Raw genomic sequence first — 12,904 nt, 5'->3', positions numbered from 1 at the left:
ATTATTTAAATATTATATTTTATTCTTGTGCATAGTAGACTTGTAATTTTTAGTCCGTTGCGTCGAGCATTGAGAGTTGACTCTGGTCCCGGTTCCGGAATTTCGAACGTCCTTGCGTACAATTTAATATCTTGTACTTTGCTTTTCGCTTCTTGTACTCTTGTAATTTTGAGACGTTTCTCATCAATAATTGGAACCACTTTGATTGTATTTTGTACTTTTGAGCTTTTTGGTCGTTTGCGTCTTCAATTCGTCGAATCTGTCTTTTGTCTTCACCTTTTATTATTTAAACGAGTATCACTTGTAAATAGAACAATTGCAACTAAAAGCTTGTCTTTCTTGAGGGATAATGCTATGAAATATATGTTCGTTTTTAGCATTATCAAATATTCCCACACTTGAGTGTTGCTTGTCCTCAAGCAATACAGTCTTGAAATAAAAATACTAGAATCACTTCTTTATTCTTCACACTTTGTACATAAGTGATTTCTATACGGCGGTATAAACAATGATAGTAACGTTGTGGTTTACAGTCCCACATGACTATAAAAATTTAGATCCTTTAAGGAAATTGGATCTTTATGAAAACATTTGATCTTTTGAAAATTTAATCTAGCTTTTACCCTAGATAAGTTTTCCGGAATAACCCTTCACCGGTGTTTGCAAAATGTTTTTGTGGGTTTTGGTGGGTTTCAGATTTGACAATTTTAGCTCAAAACTTGCGGTTTTGTGTCACCCACTTGCTAACCTTGTATTAGGAATGCAACACGTCCAGTATACTTGCTTCGTATATTACCTTTCGGTAAACTACCGTCCGGTTGTAAAGGAAAGCGTTGAACAAGCAACTGTTAAGGCAATGTCCCCTGACATGCTTTTAATTATTGTTTATAACGTGTCGGATGCAATTACTATCCTTGGTAGGAGCAATAGTAAAGCTCACTCTTATAATTTTCCGGTCTAACACAAGGTCCTGTCTTTGACCATGCTATGCAACCACCGTTCTTACGGTTGACACCCGATTTGGTTCAGGTGACCTAATGAATTCCAGGTGAATTCCTAGGATTTTACGTTCAATGGTAATGAACGCATTGAAAATAGGGTTTTCAGAAAATAAATCGGTTTGTAATTTTGATCAAAATATTTTCTCGTTTAAGCTCGAGTTTAGATATCATCGAATTCCATGAGTTTGTAATTCTCAATCTTTAAGGTCAATCTCTAGGATTGAGTAATATCAGTCTTAAAAGCTAATTTTTGATCTTTTAAGGAGATTATCCTTTCTGGGGATCTGATTTATTAGTCTTATCCAGCTAATTTGCACGGCGTCCTCCCCATTGTACAAGACAGATCCTTTCATGGTTAGGATAAGTCTGACCACTTGGCGACCCTGTTTGATGCTGAGGTCCGTGGATTTCCTGCTGATTTTATAGATGACTTTTCTAGATTTTTAGTCAACCTACAGCTAGTCTGGACGACAACTTCCTGACCTAAATCAAGAAGCGTGTGTCTTTTTCGGAAGACTTTACTTCCTTTTAATGATGGAATTGATTCATCGTGTAGATCCATCTTTCTTTAAAATATATTATAGTAAATTGGGTAAAACTATTTAGATTAGTCCAAAGCAAAAGTATCTTCAGTTATTTGTACAAAAATATGTGATATATGTTTTAAATAACTTGGTAAATTTTTCCACACTTGGCTTTTATTTTCTTTTATTTGCCTTTTTATTGTCCTCTATTCCATTTTAAATGAATTCTAACATTTTAGGCTGTTTCTCAATTTATGTCCTTTCCGAGGTAACAATAATTTCGGTATTAACACCTAGTTTTATTGTTCATAAATATGTATAAACATGATTTTGAATTCATATTATTGAAAATTTTGAAAATTTTACTAGAATTGGGTAGTCAGTATATAAGACTAGGGCTGTTCTTTATTATCAGAGAGCACTAGATTCTAATACAACTACTGCTTTACTAGTATTTTTAATGGTAACCAAGTGTTTAAATTTAAAATTTTAAAAATTCGAAAGAATTTAACCCCTTCCCACACTTAAGATCTTGCAATGCCCTCATTTGCAAGAAATCAGTAACAATTTAAATTATTGAGGGTGTTTAGCGTAGAAAAATAATTAAATTTTACCAAATTTTCCAAACATATTGGCGTTTGTTTGCTGAATGATAAATGGTGCACATCATTTGTTCATTCCGTCTTGTTGTTACATCACATTTGTTTTTCGTTTTGTCGTCAAAATTAGTAGCTTTTACTGAACTTAATGCCAGTCTTTGAAAATGCGCTGTTTTACCCTGTTTTGTACAATCGACAATATACATACAATACAAATATAAACATGCATGATAATTTGAAATGGGACTTAAAATCCCACTTTCAAATCAAATATGAAACATTAGTACAACAAATAAAAATATTAAACATTACAATAAAAGTATCATAATATAATGTGTTTAAACATAAATAAACAGAAATAATAAAAATTAAAATCATATAAATTACCAACCGGAACTAAATCAATCTGGATAGGGGTTCCAGTTCATGTCGTCGTCAGGGTTCCATGGTTGGTGATAGGTGTACTGGTATGCCTGGTTAGGGTCGTAGAGAGTATAAGGTGGTCTCATCTCGGGCTGGTGTTGAGGATAGTAAGCGGGTCGGGTCGGAACGTAGTGATCCTGAGGTGACAGTCGGCTCATAATCTGACACTGATGATAGTCCCATCTATCATGCTGTCGTTGCATGGAATGCTCGTAATCATTCCGGGCTTGCCACTGCTCCATCCGACGAAATCGCTGGTAGACATCAGTCATAGCCTCCCGAATGACATCCCTAACGTCATCCGCTTCCTCCATCTCCTCATCTGAGCCTCTCTCTACCTGAGGATGACCACCTTCATAGGGTATTGCCTGGTTGCGTCTACTCTTTAATACCTTAGCACCCGCATAAACCCTCAATCCTAAAAGCTCAACCTGTTCCCTACATTCCAAAAGTGGACCCCCTTGGTCCTTATCTACACCTAAATACTCTCCAATGAGAGTAACAAAAATACCTCCTCCAATAATCCCCCTTCTTGTATTCCTTCCACCATCTTAGACAAATAAAAACCAACACAGTAGGGGATATTAACAAAGCCTCTTGGGTCTCGAATACACTTTAGGTAAAATAAATCATGTAAGGTCAATTTTTCCTTGTTGTGACCTCTCTGTGTAATTGAGTTAGCCAAAAATCTATAAATTATATGAAGTTCGGCTCTGTTAATATGTAAGTAGGTATGTGTTCCTCCCCGCCCAAAAATATTATAATCTGACATACGCCTCCAGACGGCGTTCGCATCAAAATTCCTATCTACCCTTTCATCACGATAAATCAAATTCATACAATCGGGTAGTAGCAATTCAGCAGGAGTATATATCTGCAAAGCCCTGGTCATGTCCAGCATGGACATCCTGTACATCCTACGGCCAAGAATAAACCTAATAAAACTTCTATCATCTAATCTATCTACATCTACATTTAACGCTATAGTACTCATCAGCTCAACACACCATTCCTTATATACAGGTCTATGAATGGTGAATAAATGTTCCCAATCAGTAAAAGAAGAACTTCCATACCTTTGGATCAAATGCTCCCTAACACGGTCAGCAAGTTGAACCCTTTCCAAAGGATTCCAATCAATTACCCTAGGCACCTCTACATCTTTCGTTATTAATATGAATTTATTACTTTGATATGCCGGGTAATCTCTCCAGCTTCTGTCGAATCTCAGATTATGATGCAATGTATGTTCAGGAATCGTTGGGTATTCTAGTGGCGGATGCATTGGTACTACTATGAATTCATTATCCAACTGTAGTGGATCATAATAAGGTACATGTTGATCAGGCTGATGTTGTTGTTCCTGTTGTGGTTCTTGTTCGGGTTCTGGCTCGTATTGCGGTTCATATTCTGGTTCAGGTTCTTGTTGTGGTTGTCTAGATGATGATGAAGCACCAGCAGTATCGGTTTTCTTTTTGTTGAAGAATCCGAACCTGTGAAATAGAATTCTTAGTGACCTGCTTTAGCCCACTCATAAGATAGTCGGACTAATTGGTTTTCCATAGCTACATAGGCGTAACCTCGAGCATTCAATGTTTTTTCTTCGAAACATATGAACGGCCCATCTCTGCATAAAGTAACGAATTCGGTATTGGAATATGTCTGATTCGTCGAACATTTTCCTTCGTGTGACCATTTTTCGCATTTGTGACATCTTTCAAGGTGTCGTGCTCTTCTTTTCGCTGCGGATTTTGATTTTCCTTTACCAAACTGTAACTTATTATTTTCGTTCCTGGATTCTTTTCTTACTCCGTCCAATTTACCTCTGATTAATGATACTATTTCACTTAGAAGGGTGTCATTATTACGTTTAGTGATCAAAGCGTGTAGCATTAGACCATGGTTTAATTCACAGGAAGTCTTCATCTCGTAAAACCTAAAAAAAATAAAAATTCAGAATGGGGGGAGAAGACTAGTTCTTTAGGGTCTGCTAGGGAAAGACCATTTGGATTCCATTCTCGAAAACTACACGAAAACAGAACATCTAACTCTAACAGAAATACATATTATCCTTTAAAAAGATTCGAACCTCCCCACACTTTAGTTGAAATTGTGATTAACGTTATTTTCAATTGGATCATCAACAACTTGTATATCTCTGACTTTTGCTTCAATCCATTTGTTGATTTCCTCCGTAGTTTTCATAAATTCAACTAACATCGCCTTTTCTTTTGGCGATAAATTGGATACTAATCTGTTACATAACTTAAAGTTTCCCTTAATCCTAGCATCGTGAATCCGTTTATAAAGTTTCTTCGTTGAACTGTTAAAAACGGGTTCATCTAATTTCGTATCATCAACGGGGTTCTTTGTGATCGGATCATCATTAAGTGTTTCTTCATCTTCCCCACACTTATTCGTTTTTATTGGTTTAACAGTTTTGGTTGGTGGAGATCTAAACTTTCGGTTCACAAAGGTGATCGATGTATCATCATCCCTAAGTGTCATTCTACCTTCTCTAACATCAATGAATGCCTCGGTGGTTGCTAAAAATGGGCGACCTAAAATTAGAGGAATATCAAGGTTTTCCTCCATATTAATCACTATGAAGTTTGCAACAAAGGTCAAACTTCCCACGTTAACAAGTAAATTATTTGCTATTCCAACCGGGTGTTTAATGGTTAGGTCAAATGATTGAACACCTATTTTGGTTGGTTTTAATTTACCCATACCTAATCTTTTGTATAAGGAAAGAGGCATAATATTTGCACTTGCTCCTAAATTTGCGAGTCCATTATATACAGAACCATCATTAAGCAAGCAAGAAATGATAAATTCACCCGGATCTCCTGCTTTAGTAAATCGAGTTGGTTTGTAAACCTTTTTCGAGTGTTCTTTTCTTGGTTCTTTCACTTCTATTTGAACTTCTTGTTCACATTTTTCTTCGTTTCTTGGAATGGGAGGTTTGTATAAGAATTATTCTTCATCATTCCAAATTGAATCCTCCCTATTTTCCAATTTTGATTTTTCATATGTTGTTGATAATATATTTATGTTTTCATTTTGAAAGTTTTCTTGGGTGGTGAAATTATGATTGACTTCATTGTCAACTTCCATCGGACCATGTATATAATGTTTAACTCTGTGACCATTAACTTTAAATTCAATCTCATTTGAATTTATTAACTTTATCGTTCCGTATGGTAAAACTCTTTTGACTATGAATGGTCCAGACCATCTTGATTTCAATTTTCCAGGAAATAGCTTAAATCGTGAATTGAAAAGAAGAACTTTGTCTCCTTCTTTAAATTCTTTTGAACTTCTGATTCTTTTATCATGTCATTTCTTCGTTCTTTCTTTATAGATTAACGAATTTTCGTATGCTTCATGTCTTAATTCTTCTAATTCGTTTAATTGACTTAATCGTAGACGTCCAGCTTCATGTAAATCAAGATTACATGTCTTCAAACCCCAAAATGCTTTGTGTTCAATTTCTACTGGAAGATGACATACTTTTCCGTAAACGAGTCTAAAAGGTGTGGTGCCAATTGGAGTTTTGTAGGCTGTTCTAAAAGCCCAGAGTACATCCTCCAATTTAATGGACCATTCCTTCGGATTTAATCCTACGGTTTTTTCTAGAATACGTTTTAAAGCTCGGTTGGTATTTTCAACTTGTCCACTTGTCTGTGGATGATAAGCAGTGGAGATTTTATGAGTTACTCCATATCTTTTGAGAACTTTCTCAAGTTGATTATTACAAAAATGAGTACCCCGATCACTTATTAAAGCTTTCGGTGTTCCAAACCTAGCAAAAAGATGTTTTAAAAAGTTGACTACAACTCGTGCATCGTTAGTTGGGAGAGCTTGTGCTTCTGCCCATTTAGATACATAATCAATGGCAACGAGAATGTAGAGATTATTATGAGATTTTGGAAATGGACCCATAAAGTCAATACCCCAAATGTCAAATACTTCACATACTTGAATGACATTTTGTGGCATTTCATCACGTTGACTTATTTTTCCGGCCCTTTGACAAGCATCACAGGATTTGCAAAGAAGGTGTGCGTCTTTGAAAATTGTAGGCCAATAGAATCCAGCATCGTAAACTTTTCTTGCTGTTAGCTGAGGCCCATAATGCCCTCCTGTTGGTCCTGTGTGACAATGGTTTAAAATTTGACTGGCTTCATCTCCGAATACACATCGGCATATTATTCCATCGGGACAACTTTTAAACAAATGTGGATCTTCCCAGAAATAGTGTTTTATATCACTAAAGAATTTCTTTCGTTTTTGGTACGATAATCCTTTTTCTAGGAATCCACATACTAAATAGTTTGCATAGTCTGCAAACCATGGAATTTCATTATAATCTATCTTCAATAGATATTCATCTGGAAAGTTGTCTTGTATGGCCGATTCATTTAGAACTTATAATTCAGGATTTTCAAGACGAGAAAGATGATCAGCGGCGAGATTTTCTGCTCCCTTTTTGTCTCGGATTTCAATATCGAACTCTTGTAAGAGTAAGATCCAACGGATTAATCGTGGTTTGGCATCTTGTTTTGAAAATAGGTATCTAAGAGCAGAATGGTCGGTATAGACCACCGTTTTAGCTAGAACGAGATATGAACGAAATTTGTCAAAAGCAAAGACAATGGCAAGGAGTTCTTTTTCAGTAGTTGTGGAATTCGTTTGTGCTCCTTGTAACGTCTTACTAGCATAATATATAGGTTGAAATCGTTTTTCAATCCTTTGTCCTAAAACGGCTCCCATTGCAAAATCACTTGCATCGCACATTAGTTCGAATGGTAGATTCCAATTTGGAGTTATCATAATCGGCGCATTAGTGAGTTTTTCTTTAAGAATATTAAAAGATTTGATGCATTCATCTGAAAAGATAAATGGAGCATCCTTTTCTAGGAGTTTATTCATAGGAGTGGCTATTTTAGAAAAATCTTTTATAAAACGTCGGTAAAAACCGGCATGCCCTAGAAAACTCCTAACTCCTCTAACATTGGTGGGATGTGGAAGTTTAGCATTTACATCTACTTTAGCTCTATCCACTTCAATTCCTTCCTTTGAAATTTTATGACCAAGAACGATGCCTTCTTTAACCATGAAATGGCATTTCTCCCAATTAAGAACTAGATTTGATTGTTCGCATCTAATAAGCATTCGTTCAAGATTAACTAGACATGTTTCAAAAGTATCACCGAAGACTGAAAAGTCATCCATGAAAACTTCCATGCATTCTTCTATCATGTCGTGAAAAATCGCCATCATACACCTTTGAAAGGTTGCAGGGGAGTTGCAAAGTCCAAATGGCATGCGTTTGTAAGCAAAAGTACCATAAGGGCACTTGAATGTGGTTTTCTCCTGATCCTCGGGTGCTATTGGAATTTGAAAGTACCCGAAAAAACCATCAAGAAAACAATAGTAACTATTTCCGGCTAATCTTTCCAACATTTGATCAATGAAAGGTAAGGGAAAGTGATATTTTCTGGTGGTGTCATTTAATTTTCTATAATCAATACAAACACGCCATCCTGTTACAGTCCTAGTAGGAATAAGCTCATTTTTCTCATTTGTGATGACAGTCATGCCACCCTTCTTAGGCACGCATTGAACTGGGCTTACCCATGGACTATCAGAGATTGGATAAATAAAACCTGCATCAAGCAGTTTAATAATTTCTTTCTTAACAGCATCTTGCATATTAGGATTTAGTCTTCGTTGGCGTTGCACATACGTTTTATGACCTTCTTCCATAAGGATTTTATGTGTGCAATACGAAGGATTTATTCCTTTAATATCATGAATTTTCCATGCAATAGCTAGTTTATGAGCTTTTAGCACAGAAATAAGTTTAGATTTTTCATTTTCAGTAAGAGAAGACGATATTATTACAGGTAATTCATATTCACCATGTAAATAAGCGTATTCCAAATGGTTTGGAAGTGGCTTTAACTCTAATGTCGGTGGTTCTTCTATCGATGATTTATATCGATATCTGTCTTCCTCTTTTAACATTTGAATTTCTTCTGTTGTTGGTTCATATCCATCAGCCATAAGTGTAGCTAACATTTCAGTTTCATCAATTGGTTCAGTTCCTTCCCGTAAAGAACATTCTCCTGTTCCTTATAATTCTGGAAATTCTTCTAACAATTCTGCATGTGATTCTATAGTTTGAATATAATAACATGTATCATCTGCAGATTGCGGTTGTTGCATGGCTCTATCAACTGAAAAGGTAACACTCTCGTCCTCTATACTTAGGGTCAGTTTCTTACCGAACACGTCTATTATTGCTTTAGCTGTGTTTAAGAATGGTCTTCCTAATATGAGAGGTACTCGAGAATCTTCTTTCATGTCCAGAATAACAAAATCTACTGGAAATACTAAAGTACCAACTTTAACTAGCATGTTTTCCATTATCCCTCTAGGATATTTTACTGATCTATCTGCTAGTTGTATACTTATTCTTGTTGGTTTCAATTCTCCAAGGTCTAGTTTAGTATATAGTGAATACGGCATTAAATTTATACTAGCACCTAAGTCTGCCAATGCTTCTATTGAACTAAGGCTACCCAGAAAACATGAAATTGTGAAACTTCCTGGAATTGAACTAAGCACTACAGAACAATTAGCTTTCATAGTAACAGCCGAGAGTTCTTCCATTTTCTTTCTATTTGTGATCAGATCTTTCAAGAATTTAGCACATCTAGGCATTCCTGAAATCACATCAATGAAAGGAAGATTAACATTTATTTGTTTAAACATATCCAAGAATTTGAATTGCTCGGCTTCAAGTCTCTCTTTTCTCATTTTACTCGGGTAAGGAAGTGGTGGTTGGTATGGTTTAACATAAGGTTTAGCCTTAACTGTGTTATCTTCATTAACCTTTTCAACTACGGGTTCTTTTTCCTTATCTTGATCAGATTGTGGTTCTTGTGGAGTAGGAATAGCTTCATCAGAAATTACAGGTATTTCAGGTGGTTTAAGTGTAATACCACTTCTTGTGGTAATGGCTTTAGCTGTTTCATTCCAGGGGTTAGCATTTGTATCACTAGGTAGACTTCTCGATTTTCTTTCACCTATTAACCTTGCTAGGTTACTTACTTCTTGTTCCAAATTTTGAATAGAAGCTTGTTGATTTCTAAATGCTTGAGCATTTTGTTCATTCGTTTGTTTCTGAGATGTGAAAAATTGAGTTTGAGATTCAACTAGCTTCGACATCATGTCTTCCAAATTTGGCTTTTTATCATAGGTTTGTGGTGGTTTATTTTGAAAATTAGGTCTTTGCTGGTTGTAAGTATTGTTGGATACTTGTTGATTACTTGGACCTTGTTGGTTGTTGTATGGAACATTTCGGTTATAATTCTGGTTTTGATTGTAGATCGGTCTTGGCGGTTGATAATTATTCTGATAATTATTTCCAGGCCTTTGGTTTATGTATGAAACATTCTCTCTTTGTTCTATTGTTAGTTCAATACTGAGACAATCTTTTGTTAAATGTGGTCCTCCACACTACTCACAACTAATTCTTATTGAGTGAATATCCTTAGTCATCTTTCCCATTCGTCTCTCGACAGCATCTATCTTTGCAGAAATGGAATCTAAGTCATGGCTAGAATCGGCTCTAGCTGCTTTAGATGATCTAACGATATCTTTTTCTTGATGCCACTCATGTGAGTGGGAAGCAGTGTTATCAATAATTTTATCAGCATCAGTTGCTGTTTTCTTTATAATGGAACCACCAGCTGCTATATCGATGTCTTTTCTTGTAGTGATGTCGCATCCTTGGTAGAATATTTGTACTATTTGACAGATGTCTAAACCATGTTGCGGACATCCTCTCAATAACTTTCCAAATCTCGTCCAAGCCTCATATAGTGTTTCATTTGGCTTTTGTGTGAATGTAACAATTTCTCCTTGAAGTCTCACGGCTTTAGATGCCGGAAAGAATTGTTTAAGAAATTTTTCAACTAAAACGTCCCATGTATCAATCACCCCTTCACGTAAATATTCCAACCAATCTTTGGCTTCTCCCTTTAAAGTCCAGGGAAATAACATGAGATATATCTGTTCATCCTCCACTTCTCTGATTTTAAATAGTGTACAGATCCTATTAAAGGTACGAAGATGTTCGTTTGGATCTTCCTTCGGTGCACCACTAAATTGGCATTGATTAGTCACCATGTGTAGGATTTGTCCTTTGATTTCATAATCTGATCATTAATGTCGGGTTGAGTAATTGCGTGACCTTGGCCAGTGCGTTTATCTCGCATTCGGTCTTCCATACTTAGAGGTTCCAGATTCTCCATGATTGAATTTGTTGAATCTGAATCACTAGAGGATTCTGATTTAATGGTTCGTTCCTCGACAATCTCCGTTTGAATGATTGGTGGTTCTGGAGGAAAGATTAGTGGTTCAGGATCTATGAATTGTCCTTGAATATTCTCCGGATTCTCAATTGTGAGGTCGGGTTCAAAAATGGATTATCGAAAATTTGAATTGGAGTACTTGGTCGACTGGATGACGATTCTAAAGAAAAATCAACGGCGACAATATTTGCTAGATGTCTTGATCGAATTACAGGTGGTGAACGTACAAAAGGTGGTGAACGTTTTGTTCGGTGCATTCACTGAATATCCTATTAGTTATAAAAATAAGAAAAATTATATAAGTTATCAAATTAATAGACTTTTCTGATTTTGCCCACGTTTCGAATAGCCAAAAGATGCAGCAGAGGGGCAAGATTCGTTTGGTCTCAATATAATTGAGTACTGTTTGGCTCCAATAACCCGGTCCACGTACAAATCCAACTATTACTACGAACGAGAAAATTTTGATGTCTATCAATTTAACCACTTAAAATAATTTTTCGTTTTGAAATTTTTGAGAAGAAATAGAAAAAAATCTAAGTCCTAAAAACTAGAGCGTCGAGAAATAAGAAAGAAAAAGAGCGCGTCGAAAAACGTCGAAAAAAAAGGTCGAAAAATAATAGGCGTCGAAAAATAAAAATAAGAAAGTAGCTCGTCGAAACTTAAAAAGGAACTAAAAACTAAGAATTAAAAGTTGCGTCTAAAAATATTAAAGCTTAAAAGAAAAACTATATCCCAAATGGCAATAACTTAAAAAGGTACTAAAACTTAAAAAGGCGTCGCAAAATTCTAAAGCACCTAAATCTTAGTCTAAAGAAAAAGTACTTAAGGGATTTTACGGCAAATCCTAAAAATCTAGAAATAAAAATAACTATGGCAAAAACTATGTCTTAACACTAAATACGAGCAAAAAATACAAATATTACGCTAAAACGATTAAAAGATACAAAATATAAAAATAAACTTAAAGTTGTAAAAAGTACAATTTTTATAAAATATTATTTTTATATTATTTATTTTATAAAAGTATTAATTTTATAATTTATTAAAACTAATTAAACTTAAAATACAAATTAATTAATAAAACTAAACTGAATAATATAAAAATATAACCCTAATTAGGGTTTTTAATTAATTAATAATAATTATTATTAACCCTAAACTCGTACAGCTTATGTTTCAGACGAGTCAAATCACTCCATGCGATCGCATGGAGTATATGTTATATATTCATGCGATCGCATGGTTTAAGGTTTCGGGCCAGAGTTGGGCTGTTACAGTGATCGGGCCGAGTGGTTTTTAATATATTTTTTTCTGTTTTAAAATATTTATATTAAGTAAATAAAACTTATATTTTTATAAAATAAAAAATAAAGAAACTTTATAATTATTTATATATATTTAACAAACTCTTAAAAATATTTATATTTTTGTTTTTCTTTTTATATTTTTGAATATTTAAAACGTATTTTTACAAAAACGTATTTTTACAAAAGGAAACTAAAAATTAATAATTTTTATTTTATTTTATATATTTAGTGTTGCGCTTCCGGCGTTTGACTGTTCTCCGGCAGCGGCGCCAAAAATACTTGATGTGTGCGAGGTGTACTAGGAAATAGTATTATTTTTACAACGAAATACTATTAAATACGATACAATTTTACACAAGATATTTATTTAATTATAGAATGGATATACCTAAACCATGCTACAACACTTATAGGCAGTGTATCTAATCGTACAGTAGTGTAATTTTTAGTAAGTCCGGTTCGTCCACAGGGAACTCTTAAACAAGCTTAACGCTATATTTTTAACTTATAATTATAAAAATACAAAAATATATATAAATAGTATTATTATTATAAAAGGGGGGTTTTTACCGTTTAATGACCGGTTTGTCGATTTTAAAACTTTAGTCACAGTTAAAACCTAATGTAAAATATTAAAAATAAATACAACTTAATTTAAAA

At 34.6% G+C, this 12,904-nt stretch overlaps 1 non-coding gene across 1 annotated transcript; it reads left to right on the top strand.

Moving 5' to 3' along the window:
* The first annotated feature begins 10,384 nt into the window (after positions 1-10,384).
* LOC139879265 (small nucleolar RNA R71) lies at positions 10,385-10,491 on the top strand. The gene has a single exon (XR_011770117.1). It is a non-coding gene; the product is annotated as a small nucleolar RNA R71 (small nucleolar RNA).
* The last annotated feature ends 2,413 nt before the right edge of the window (positions 10,492-12,904 follow it).

The sequence above is a fragment of the Rutidosis leptorrhynchoides genome, chromosome 11 (assembly GCF_046630445.1).
Source record: "Rutidosis leptorrhynchoides isolate AG116_Rl617_1_P2 chromosome 11, CSIRO_AGI_Rlap_v1, whole genome shotgun sequence".
Classification (NCBI taxonomy): Eukaryota; Viridiplantae; Streptophyta; class Magnoliopsida; order Asterales; family Asteraceae; genus Rutidosis; species Rutidosis leptorrhynchoides.
This window is presented reverse-complemented; position numbering and strand designations above follow the sequence as displayed.